Source organism: Theobroma cacao, chromosome 4, assembly GCF_053813885.1.
Source record: "Theobroma cacao isolate CCN51 chromosome 4, ASM5381388v1, whole genome shotgun sequence".
In the NCBI taxonomy this organism is placed as follows: Eukaryota; Viridiplantae; Streptophyta; class Magnoliopsida; order Malvales; family Malvaceae; genus Theobroma; species Theobroma cacao.
In genome coordinates this window covers 16,177,294-16,190,808 of record NC_142642.1, presented here as the reverse complement: position 1 = coordinate 16,190,808, position 13,515 = coordinate 16,177,294, and positions in this window count along the sequence as shown.

Sequence of the window (13,515 nt, the reverse complement as noted above, 5' to 3'; positions counted from 1 at the left end):
GAGCAATAAGGCTTTGAAAGGCATAGGTGACTATAAATGGACTTTTCTTGCCAATGGATGACTTTTGCTTCGTGTTTCTTGAGGTAAACATTTATTTATAAGCTTTCTTATTCGAAAACATAAAAAAATTCAATTTAAAATCAATAATGAGATTATAAAACCATTTCAAGAGAGTAATAAGGCTTTCAAAGGCATAGGTGATTATAAATGGACTTTTCTTGTCAGTGGATGGCTTTTGCTTCATGTTTCTCAAGGTAAACATTTGTTTATAACCTGTCTTAACTAAAAACATAAAAAAATTCAACTTAAAATCAATACTAAGATTATAAAACCACTTAAAGCGAGTATTAAGGCATTCAAAGGCATAGGTGACTATAAATGGACTTTACTTGTCAATGGAAGGCTTTCTCTTTGCGTTTCTTAAGGTAAACATTTATTTATAACCTTTCTCAACCGAAAACATAGAAAAATTCCACCTAAAATCAATAATGAGATTATAAAACCATTTAAAGTGAGTAATAAGGCTTTCAAAGGCATACGTGGCTATAAATGGACTTTTCTTGTCAATGGATGGCTTTTGCTTCACGTTTCTTGAGGTAAACATTCAATTATAATCTGTTTTATGAAAAATGTCAAAAAATTCAATTTAAAATCAGTAATGAGATTATAAAATTGTCTAAGGCAAGTAATTAAGTTGTCTAAGGCATGAGAGACTATAAATGAGCTTTCTCGTGAATAGATTGCTTTCGCTTCATGTTTCTAGAGGTAAACATTCGTTTATAACCTTTCTTAACAAAAACGTAAAAAAATTCAACTTAAAATCAATAATGAGATTATAAAACCATTTAGAGCGAATAATAAGGCTTTCAACGGCATAGGTGACTATAAATGGATTTTTCTTGTCAATGGATGGCTTTGGATTTGTGTTTTGCAAGGTAATCATTTATTTATATCCTTTTTAAACCGAAAACATAAAACAATTCAACTTAAAATCAATAATGAGATTATAAAACCATTTAAAGTGAGTTATAAGGCTTTTAAACGCATAGGTGACTATAAATGGACTTTTCTTGTCAATGGATGGCTTTGGCTTCGCGTTTCTTGAGGAAAACATTTATTTACAACCTGTCTTAACCGAAAACATAAAAAAATTAAACTTAAAATCTATAATGAGATTATAAAACCATTTAAAGCGAGTAATAAGGCTTTCAATGACATAGGTGACTATAAATGGACTTTTCTTGTCAATGAATGGCTTTTGCTTTGCGTTTCTCAAGGTAAATATTTATTTATAACCTTTCCTAACCGAAAACATAAAAAAATTCAACTTAAAATCAATAATGAGATTATAAAACCATTTAAAGCGAGTAATAAGGCTTTGAAAGGCGTAGGTGACTATAAATGGACTTTTCTTGTCAATGGATGGCTTTTTCTTCTCGTTTCTCCAGGTAAAAATTTATTTATAACCTTTGTTAACCGAAAACAAAAAAAATTCAATTTAAAATCAATAATGCGATTATAAAACTATTTAAATCGAGCAATAAGGCTTTGAAAGGCATAGGTGACTATAAATGGACTTTTCTTGTCAATGGATGACTTTTGCTTCGTGTTTCTTGAGGTAAACATTTATTTATAAGCTTTCTTATTCGAAAACATAAAAAAATTCAATTTAAAATCAATAATGAGATTATAAAACCATTTCAAGCGAGTAATAAGGCTTTCAAAGGCATAGGTGACTATAAATGGACTTTTCTTGTCAGTGGATGGCTTTTGCTTCGTGTTTCTCAAGGTAAACATTTGTTTATAACCTTTCTTAACTAAAAACATAAAAAAATTCAACTTAAAATCAATACTAAGATTATAAAACCACTTAAAGCGAGTATTAAGGCATTCAAAGGCATAGGTGACTATAAATGGACTTTACTTGTCAATGGAAGGCTTTCTCTTTGCGTTTCTTAAGGTAAACATTTATTTATAACCTTTCTCAACCGAAAACATAGAAAAATTCCACCTAAAATCAATAATGAGATTATAAAACCATTTAAAGCCAGTAATAAGGCTTTCAAAGGCATACGTGGCTATAAATGGACTTTTCTTGTCAATGGATGGCTTTTGCTTCACGTTTCTTGAGGTAAACATTGAATTATAATCTTTTTTATGAAAAATGTAAAAAAATTCAATTTGAAATCAGTAATGAGATTGTAAAACTGTTTAAGTCAAGTAATTAAGTTGTCTAAGGCATGAGTGACTATAAATGAGCTTTCTTGTCACTAGATGACTTTCGCTTCACGTTTCTCTAGTTAAACATTCAATTATAACCTTTCTTAACAAAAACGTAAAAACATTCAACTTAAAATCAATAATGAGATTATAAAACCATTTAAAGCGAATAATAAGGCTTTCAACAGCATGGGTGACTATAAATGGACTTTTCTTTTCAATGGATGGCTTTGGATTTGTGTTTCTTGAGGTAAACATTTATTTATAACCTTTCTAAACCAAAAACATAAAAAAATTTAACTTAAAATCAATAATGAGATTATAAAACCATTTAAAGCGAGTAATAAGGCTTTGAAAGGCATAGGTGACTATAAATGGGCTTTTCTTGTCAATGGATGGCTTTTGCTTTGCGTTTCTCAAGGTAAACATTTATTTATAACCTTCTTTTACCGAAAACATAAAAAAATTCAACTTAAAATCAATAATGAGATTATAAAACCATTTAAAGTGAGTAATAAGGCTTTCAAAGGTGTAGGAGACTACAAAGGGACTTTTCTTGTCAATTGCTGGCTTTTGCTTCGCGTCTCTCGAGGTAAACATTTATTTATAACCTTTGTTAATCGAAAACATAAAAAAATTCAATTTAAAATCGATAATGCGATTATAAAACTATTTAAATCGAGTAATAAGGCTTTGAAAGGCATAGGTGACTATAAATGGACTTTTCTTGTTAATGGATGGCTTTTGCTTCGCGTTTCTCGAGGTAAACATTTATTTATAACCTTTCTTATCCGAAAACATAAAAAAATTCAATTTAAAATAAATAATGAGATTATAAAAGCATTTAAAGAGAGTAATAAGGCTTTCAAAGGCATAGGTGACTATAAACGGAATTTTCTTGTCAATGGATGGCTTTTGCTTCGCGTTTCTCAAGGTAAACATTTGTTTATAACCTTTCTTAACTAAAAACATAAAAAATTCAACTTAAAATCAATACTAAGATTATAAAACCACTTAAAGCGAGTATTAAGGCATTCAAAGGCATAGGTGACTATAAATGGACCTTACTTGTCAATGGAAGGCTTTCGCTTTGCGTTTCTTAAGGTAAACATTTATTTATAACCTTTCTCAACCAAAAACATAGAAAAATTCAACCTAAAATCAATAATGAGATTATAAAACCTTTTAAAGCGAGTAATAAGGCTTTCAAAGGCTTAAATGGACTTTTCTTGTCAATGGATGGCTTTTGCTTCACGTTTCTCGAGGTAAACATTCAATTATAATCTGTTTTATGAAAAATGTAAAAAAATTCAATTTAAAATCAGTAATGAGATTATAAAACTGTTTAAGGCAAGTAATTAAGTTGTCTAAGGCATGAGTGGCTATAAATGAGCTTTCTCGTGAATAGATGGCTTTCGCTTCATGTTTCTCGAGATAAACATTCGTTTATAACCTTTCTTAACAAAAACGTAAAAAAATTCAACTTAAAATCAATAATGAGATTATAAAACCATTTAGAGCGAATAATAAGGCTTTCAACGGCATAGGTGACTATAAATGGATTTTTCTTGTCAATGGATGGCTTTGGATTTGTGTTTTTCAAGGTAAACATTTATTTATATCCTTTCTAAACCAAAAACATAAAACAATTCAACTTAAAATCAATAATGAGATTATAAAACCATGTAAAGCGAGTTATAAGGCTTTGAAAAGGCATAGGTGACTATAAATGGACTTTTCTTGTCAATGGATGGCTTTGGCTTCGCGTTTCTCGAGGTAAACATTTATTTATAACCTGTCTTAACCGAAAACATAAAAAAATTAAACTTAAAATCTATAATGAGATTATAAAACCATTTAAAGCGAGTAATAAGACTTTCAATGGCATAGATGACTATAAATGAACTTTTCTTGTCAATGAATGGCTTTTGCTTTGCGTTTCTCATGGTAAACATCTATTTAAAAATGTAAAAAACTGTTTAAGTCAAGTAATTAAGTTGTCTAAGGCATGAGTGACTATAAATGATCTTTCTTGTCACTAGATGGCTTTCGCTTCACGTTTCTCTCGTTAAACATTCAATTATAACCTTTCTTAACAAAAACGTAAAAACATTCAACTTAAAATCAATAATGAGATTATAAAACCATTTAGAGCGAATAATAAGGCTTTCGACAGCATGGGTGACTATAAATGGACTTTTCTTGTCAATGGATGGCTTTGGATTCGTGTTTCTCGAGGTAAACATTTATTTATAACCTTTCTTATCCAAAAACATAAAAAAAATCAATTTAAAATCAATAATGAGATTATAAAACCATTTAAAGCGAGTAATAAGGCTTTCAAAGGCATAGGTGACTATAAACGGACTTTTCTTGTCAATGGATGGCTTTGGATTTGTGTTTCTCGAGGTAAACATTTATCTATAACCTTTCTAAACCAAAAACATAAAAAACTTCAACTTAAAATCAATAATGAGATTATAAAACCATTTAAAGCGAGTAATAAGGCTTTGAAAGGCATAGGTGACTATAAATGGGCTTTTCTTGTCAATTGATGGCTTTTGCTTTGCGTTTCTCAAGGTAAACATTTATTTATAACCTTTCTTTACCGAAAACATAAAAAAAATTCAACTTAAAATCAATAATGAGATTATAAAACCATTTAAAGCGAGTAATAAGGCTTTCAAAGGCGTAGGAGACTACAAAGAGACTTTTCTTGTCAATTGATGGCTTTTACTTCGCGTCTCTCGAGGTAAACATTTATTTATAACCTTTGTTAATCGAAAACATAAAAAAATTCAATTTAAAATCAATAATGCGATTATAAAACTATTTAAATCGAGTATTAAGGCTTTGAAAGGCATAGGTGACTATAAATGGACTTTTCTTGTCAATGGATGACTTTTGCTTCACGTTTCTTGCGTTAAACATTTATTTATAACCTTTCTTATCCAAAAACATAAAAAAATTCAATTTAAAATGAATAATGAGATTATAAAACCATTTAAAGCGAGTAATAACGTTTCAAAGGCATAGGTGACTATAAACGGACTTTTCTTGTCAATGGATGGCTTTTGCTTCGCGTTTCTCGAGGTAAACATTTGTTTATAACCTTTCTTAACTAAAAACATAAAAAATTCAACTTAAAATCAATACTAATATTATAAAACCACTTAAAGCGAGTATTAAGCCATTCAAAGGCATAGGCGACTATAAATGGACTTTACTTGTCAATGAAAGGCTTTCGCTTTGCGTTTCTTAGAGTAAACATTTATTTATAACCTTTCTCAGCCAAAAACATAGAAAAATTCAACCTGAAATCAATAATGAGATTATAAAACCTTTTAAAGCGAGTAATAAGGCTTTGAAAGGCTTAAATGGCTATAAATGGACTTTTCTTGTCAATGGATGGCTTTTGCTGCATGTTTCTTGAGGTAAACATTCAATTATAATCTATTTTATGAAAAATATAAAAAAATTCAATTTAAAATCAGTAATGAGATTATAAAACTGTTTAAGGCAAGTAATTAAGTTGTCTAAGGCATGAGTGACTATAAATGAGCTTTCTCGTGAATAGATGGCTTTCGCTTCATGTTTCTCAAGGTAAACATTCATTTATAACCTTTCTTAACAAAAACGTAAAAAAATTCAACTTAAAATCTATTATGAGATTATAAAACCATTTAGAGCGAATAATAAGGCTTTCAACGGCATAGGTGACTATAAATGGACTTTTCTTGTCAATTGATGGCTTTGGATTTGTGTTTTTCCAAGTAAACATTTATTTATAACCTTTCTAAACTGAAAACATAAAAAAATTCAACTTAAAATCAATAATGAGATTATAAAACCATTTAAAGCAAGTAATAAGGTTTTGAAAGGCATAGGTGACTATAAATGGACTTTTCTTGTCAATGGATGGCTTTGGCTTCGCGTTTCATGAGGTAAACATTTATTTATAACCTTTCTTATTCGAAAACATAAAAAAAATCAATTTAAAATCAATAATGAGATTATAAAACCATTTAAAGCGAGTAATAAGGCTTGCAAAGGCATAGGTGACTATAAATGGACTTTTCTTATCAATGGATGGCTTTTGCTTTGCGTTTCTAAAGGTAAACATTTATTTATAACCTTTCCTAACCGAAAACATAAAAAAATTCAACTTAAAATCAATAATGAGATTATAAAACCATTTAAAGCGGGTAATAAGGCTTTCAAAGGCGTAGGAGACTACAAAGGGACTTTTCTTGTCAATTGATGGCTTTTGCTTCGCGTTTCTCGAGGTAAACATTTGTTTATAACCTTTGTTAACCGAAAACATAAAAAAATTCATTTTAAAATCAATAAAGCGATTATAAAACTATTTAAATCGAGTAATAAGGCTTTGAAAGGCATTGGTGACTACAAATGGACTTTTCTTGTCAATGGATGACTTTTGCTTCGCGTTTCTCGAGGTAAACATTTATTTATAACCTTTCTTATCCAAAAACATAAAAAAATTCAATTTAAAATCAATAATGAGATTATAAAACCATTTAAAACGAGTAATAAGGCTTTCAAAGGCATAGGTGACTATAAATGGACTTTTCTTGTCAATGGATGACTTTTGCTTCGCGTTTCTCGAGGTAAACATTTGTTTATAACCTTTCTTAACTAAAAACATAAAAAATTCAACTTAAAATCAACACTAAGATTATAAAACCACTTAAAGCGAGTATTAAGGCATTCAAAAGCATAGGTGACTATAAATGCACTTTACTTGTCAATGGAAGGCTTTCGCTTTGCGTTTCTTAAGGTAAACATTTATTTATAACCTTTCTCAACCAAAAACATAGAAAAATTCAACCTAAAATCAATAATGAGATTATAAAACCTTTTAAAGCGAGTAATAAGGCTTTCAAAGGCTTAAATGGACTTTTCTTGTCAATGGATGGCTTTTGCTTCACGTTTCTCGAGGTAAACATTCAATTATAATCTGTTTTATGAAAAATGTAAAAAAATTCAATTTAAAATCAGTAATGAGATTAGAAAACTGTTTAAGGCAAGTAATTAAGTTGTCTAAGGCATGCGTGACTATAAATGAGCTTTCTCGTGAATAGATGGCTTTCGCTTCATGTTTCTCGAGGTAAACATTCGTTTATAACCTTTCTTAACAAAAACGTAAAAATATTCAACTTAAAATCAATAATGAGAGTATAAAACCATTTAGAGCGAATAATAAGGCTTTCAACGGCATAGTTGACTATAAATGGATTTTTCTTGTCAATGGATGGCTTTGGATTTGTGTTTTTCAAGGTAAACATTTATTTATATCCTTTCTAAACCGAAAACATAAAACAATTCAACTTAAAATCAATAATGAGATTATAAAACCATTTAAAGCGAGTTATAAGGCTTTGAAATGCATAGGTGACTATAAATGGACTTTTCTTGTCAATGGATGGCTTTGGCTTCGCGTTTCTCGAGGTAAACATTTATTTATAACCTGTCTTCACCGAAAACATAAAAAAATTAAACTTAAAATCTATAATGAGATTATAAAACCATTTAAAGCGAGTAATAAGGCTTCCAATGGCATAGGTGACTATAAATGGACTTTTCTTGTCAATGAATAGCTTTTGCTTTGCTTTTCTCAAGGTAAACATTTATTTATAACCTTTCCTAACCGAAAACATAAAACAATTCAACTTAAAATCAATAATGAGATTATAAAACCATTTAAAGCGAGTTATAAGGCTTTGAAATGCATAGGTGACTATAAATGGACTTTTCTTGTCAATGGATGGCTTTGGCTTCGCGTTTCTCGAGGTAAACATTTATTTATAACCTGTCTTCACCGAAAACATAAAAAAATTAAACTTAAAATCTATAATGAGATTATAAAACCATTTAAAGCGAGTAATAAGGCTTTCAATGACATAGGTGACTATAAATGGACTTTTCTTGTCAATGAATGGCTTTTGCTTTGCGTTTCTCAAGGTAAATATTTATTTATAACCTTTCCTAACCGAAAACATAAAAAAATTCAACTTAAAATCAATAATGAGATTATAAAACCATTTAAAGCGAGTAATAAGGCTTTGAAAGGCGTAAGTGACTATAAATGGACTTTTCTTGTCAATGGATGGCTTTTTCTTCTCGTTTCTCCAGGTAAAAATTTATTTATAACCTTTGTTAACCGAAAACAAAAAAAATTCAATTTAAAATCAATAATGCGATTATAAAACTATTTAAATCGAGCAATAAGGCTTTGAAAGGCATAGGTGACTATAAATGGACTTTTCTTGTCAATGGATGACTTTTGCTTCGTGTTTCTTGAGGTAAACATTTATTTATAAGCTTTCTTATTCGAAAACATAAAAAAATTCAATTTAAAATCAATAATGAGATTATAAAACCATTTCAAGCGAGTAATAAGGCTTTCAAAGGCATAGGTGACTATAAATGGACTTTTCTTGTCAGTGGATGGCTTTTGCTTCGTGTTTCTCAAGGTAAACATTTGTTTATAACCTTTCTTAACTAAAAACATAAAAAAATTCAACTTAAAATCAATACTAAGATTATAAAACCACTTAAAGCGAGTATTAAGGCATTCAAAGGCATAGGTGACTATAAATGGACTTTACTTGTCAATGGAAGGCTTTCTCTTTGCGTTTCTTAAGGTAAACATTTATTTATAACCTTTCTCAACCGAAAACATAGAAAAATTCCACCTAAAATCAATAATGAGATTATAAAACCATTTAAAGCCAGTAATAAGGCTTTCAAAGGCATACGTGGCTATAAATGGACTTTTCTTGTCAATGGATGGCTTTTGCTTCACGTTTCTTGAGGTAAACATTGAATTATAATCTTTTTTATGAAAAATGTAAAAAAATTCAATTTAAAATCAGTAATGAGATTGTAAAACTGTTTAAGTCAAGTAATTAAGTTGTCTAAGGCATGAGTGACTATAAATGAGCTTTCTTGTCACTAGATGACTTTCGCTTCACGTTTCTCTAGTTAAACATTCAATTATAACCTTTCTTAACAAAAACGTAAAAACATTCAACTTAAAATCAATAATGAGATTATAAAACCATTTAAAGCGAATAATAAGGCTTTCAACAGCATGGGTGACTATAAATGGACTTTTCTTTTCAATGGATGGCTTTGGATTTGTGTTTCTTGAGGTAAACATTTATTTATAACCTTTCTAAACCAAAAACATAAAAACATTTAACTTAAAATCAATAATGAGATTATAAAACCATTTAAAGCGAGTAATAAGGCTTTGAAAGGCATAGGTGACTATAAATGGGCTTTTCTTGTCAATGGATGGCTTTTGCTTTGCGTTTCTCAAGGTAAACATTTATTTATAACCTTCTTTTACCGAAAACATAAAAAAATTCAACTTAAAATCAATAATGAGATTATAAAACCATTTAAAGCGAGTAATAAGGCTTTCAAAGGTGTAGGAGACTACAAAGGGACTTTTCTTGTCAATTGCTGGCTTTTGCTTCGCGTCTCTCGAGGTAAACATTTATTTATAACCTTTGTTAATCGAAAACATAAAAAAATTCAATTTAAAATCGATAATGCGATTATAAAACTATTTAAATCGAGTAATAAGGCTTTGAAAGGCATAGGTGACTATAAATGGACTTTTCTTGTTAATGGATGGCTTTTGCTTCGCGTTTCTCGAGGTAAACATTTATTTATAACCTTTCTTATCCGAAAACATAAAAAAATTCAATTTAAAATAAATAATGAGATTATAAAAGCATTTAAAGAGAGTAATAAGGCTTTCAAAGGCATAGGTGACTATAAACGGAATTTTCTTGTCAATGGATGGCTTTTGCTTCGCGTTTCTCAAGGTAAACATTTGTTTATAACCTTTCTTAACTAAAAACATAAAAAATTCAACTTAAAATCAATACTAAGATTATAAAACCACTTAAAGCGAGTATTAAGGCATTCAAAGGCATAGGTGACTATAAATGGACCTTACTTGTCAATGGAAGGCTTTCGCTTTGCGTTTCTTAAGGTAAACATTTATTTATAACCTTTCTCAACCAAAAACATAGAAAAATTCAACCTAAAATCAATAATGAGATTATAAAACCTTTTAAAGCGAGTAATAAGGCTTTCAAAGGCTTAAATGGACTTTTCTTGTCAATGGATGGCTTTTGCTTCACGTTTCTCGAGGTAAACATTCAATTATAATCTGTTTTATGAAAAATGTAAAAAAATTCAATTTAAAATCAGTAATGAGATTATAAAACTGTTTAAGGCAAGTAATTAAGTTGTCTAAGGCATGAGTGGCTATAAATGAGCTTTCTCGTGAATAGATGGCTTTCGCTTCATGTTTCTCGAGATAAACATTCGTTTATAACCTTTCTTAACAAAAACGTAAAAAAATTCAACTTAAAATCAATAATGAGATTATAAAACCATTTAGAGCGAATAATAAGGCTTTCAACGGCATAGGTGACTATAAATGGATTTTTCTTGTCAATGGATGGCTTTGGATTTGTGTTTTTCAAGGTAAACATTTATTTATATCCTTTCTAAACCAAAAACATAAAACAATTCAACTTAAAATCAATAATGAGATTATAAAACCATGTAAAGCGAGTTATAAGGCTTTGAAAAGGCATAGGTGACTATAAATGGACTTTTCTTGTCAATGGATGGCTTTGGCTTCGCGTTTCTCGAGGTAAACATTTATTTATAACCTGTCTTAACCGAAAACATAAAAAAATTAAACTTAAAATCTATAATGAGATTATAAAACCATTTAAAGCGAGTAATAAGACTTTCAATGGCATAGATGACTATAAATGAACTTTTCTTGTCAATGAATGGCTTTTGCTTTGCGTTTCTCATGGTAAACATCTATTTAAAAATGTAAAAAACTATTTAAGTCAAGTAATTAAGTTGTCTAAGGCATGAGTGACTATAAATGATCTTTCTTGTCACTAGATGGCTTTCGCTTCACGTTTCTCTCGTTAAACATTCAATTATAACCTTTCTTAACAAAAACGTAAAAACATTCAACTTAAAATCAATAATGAGATTATAAAACCATTTAGAGCGAATAATAAGGCTTTCGACAGCATGGGTGACTATAAATGGACTTTTCTTGTCAATGGATGGCTTTGGATTCGTGTTTCTCGAGGTAAACATTTATTTATAACCTTTCTTATCCAAAAACATAAAAAAAATCAATTTAAAATCAATAATGAGATTATAAAACCATTTAAAGCGAGTAATAAGGCTTTCAAAGGCATAGGTGACTATAAACGGACTTTTCTTGTCAATGGATGGCTTTGGATTTGTGTTTCTCGAGGTAAACATTTATCTATAACCTTTCTAAACCAAAAACATAAAAAACTTCAACTTAAAATCAATAATGAGATTATAAAACCATTTAAAGCGAGTAATAAGGCTTTGAAAGGCATAGGTGACTATAAATGGGCTTTTCTTGTCAATTGATGGCTTTTGCTTTGCGTTTCTCAAGGTAAACATTTATTTATAACCTTTCTTTACCGAAAACATAAAAAAAATTCAACTTAAAATCAATAATGAGATTATAAAACCATTTAAAGCGAGTAATAAGGCTTTCAAAGGCGTAGGAGACTACAAAGAGACTTTTCTTGTCAATTGATGGCTTTTACTTCGCGTCTCTCGAGGTAAACATTTATTTATAACCTTTGTTAATCGAAAACATAAAAAAATTCAATTTAAAATCAATAATGCGATTATAAAACTATTTAAATCGAGTATTAAGGCTTTGAAAGGCATAGGTGACTATAAATGGACTTTTCTTGTCAATGGATGACTTTTGCTTCACGTTTCTTGTGTTAAACATTTATTTATAACCTTTCTTATCCAAAAACATAAAAAAATTCAATTTAAAATCAATAATGAGATTATAAAACCATTTAAAGCGAGTAATAACGTTTCAAAGGCATAGGTGACTATAAACGGACTTTTCTTGTCAATGGATGGCTTTTGCTTCGCGTTTCTCGAGGTAAACATTTGTTTATAACCTTTCTTAACTAAAAACATAAAAAATTCAACTTAAAATCAATACTAATATTATAAAACCACTTAAAGCGAGTATTAAGCCATTCAAAGGCATAGGCGACTATAAATGGACTTTACTTGTCAATGAAAGGCTTTCGCTTTGCGTTTCTTAGAGTAAACATTTATTTATAACCTTTCTCAGCCAAAAACATAGAAAAATTCAACCTGAAATCAATAATGAGATTATAAAACCTTTTAAAGCGAGTAATAAGGCTTTGAAAGGCTTAAATGGCTATAAATGGACTTTTCTTGTCAATGGATGGCTTTTGCTGCATGTTTCTTGAGGTAAACATTCAATTATAATCTATTTTATGAAAAATATAAAAAAATTCAATTTAAAATCAGTAATGAGATTATAAAACTGTTTAAGGCAAGTAATTAAGTTGTCTAAGGCATGAGTGACTATAAATGAGCTTTCTCGTGAATAGATGGCTTTCGCTTCATGTTTCTCAAGGTAAACATTCATTTATAACCTTTCTTAACAAAAACGTAAAAAAATTCAACTTAAAATCTATTATGAGATTATAAAACCATTTAGAGCGAATAATAAGGCTTTCAACGGCATAGGTGACTATAAATGGACTTTTCTTGTCAATTGATGGCTTTGGATTTGTGTTTTTCCAAGTAAACATTTATTTATAACCTTTCTAAACTGAAAACATAAAAAAATTCAACTTAAAATCAATAATGAGATTATAAAACCATTTAAAGCAAGTAATAAGGTTTTGAAAGGCATAGGTGACTATAAATGGACTTTTCTTGTCAATGGATGGCTTTGGCTTCGCGTTTCATGAGGTAAACATTTATTTATAACCTTTCTTATTCGAAAACATAAAAAAAATCAATTTAAAATCAATAATGAGATTATAAAACCATTTAAAGCGAGTAATAAGGCTTGCAAAGGCATAGGTGACTATAAATGGACTTTTCTTATCAATGGATGGCTTTTGCTTTGCGTTTCTAAAGGTAAACATTTATTTATAACCTTTCCTAACCGAAAACATAAAAAAATTCAACTTAAAATCAATAATGAGATTATAAAACCATTTAAAGCGGGTAATAAGGCTTTCAAAGGCGTAGGAGACTACAAAGGGACTTTTCTTGTCAATTGATGGCTTTTGCTTCGCGTTTCTCGAGGTAAACATTTATTTATAACCTTTGTTAACCGAAAACATAAAAAAATTCATTTTAAAATCAATAAAGCGATTATAAAACTATTTA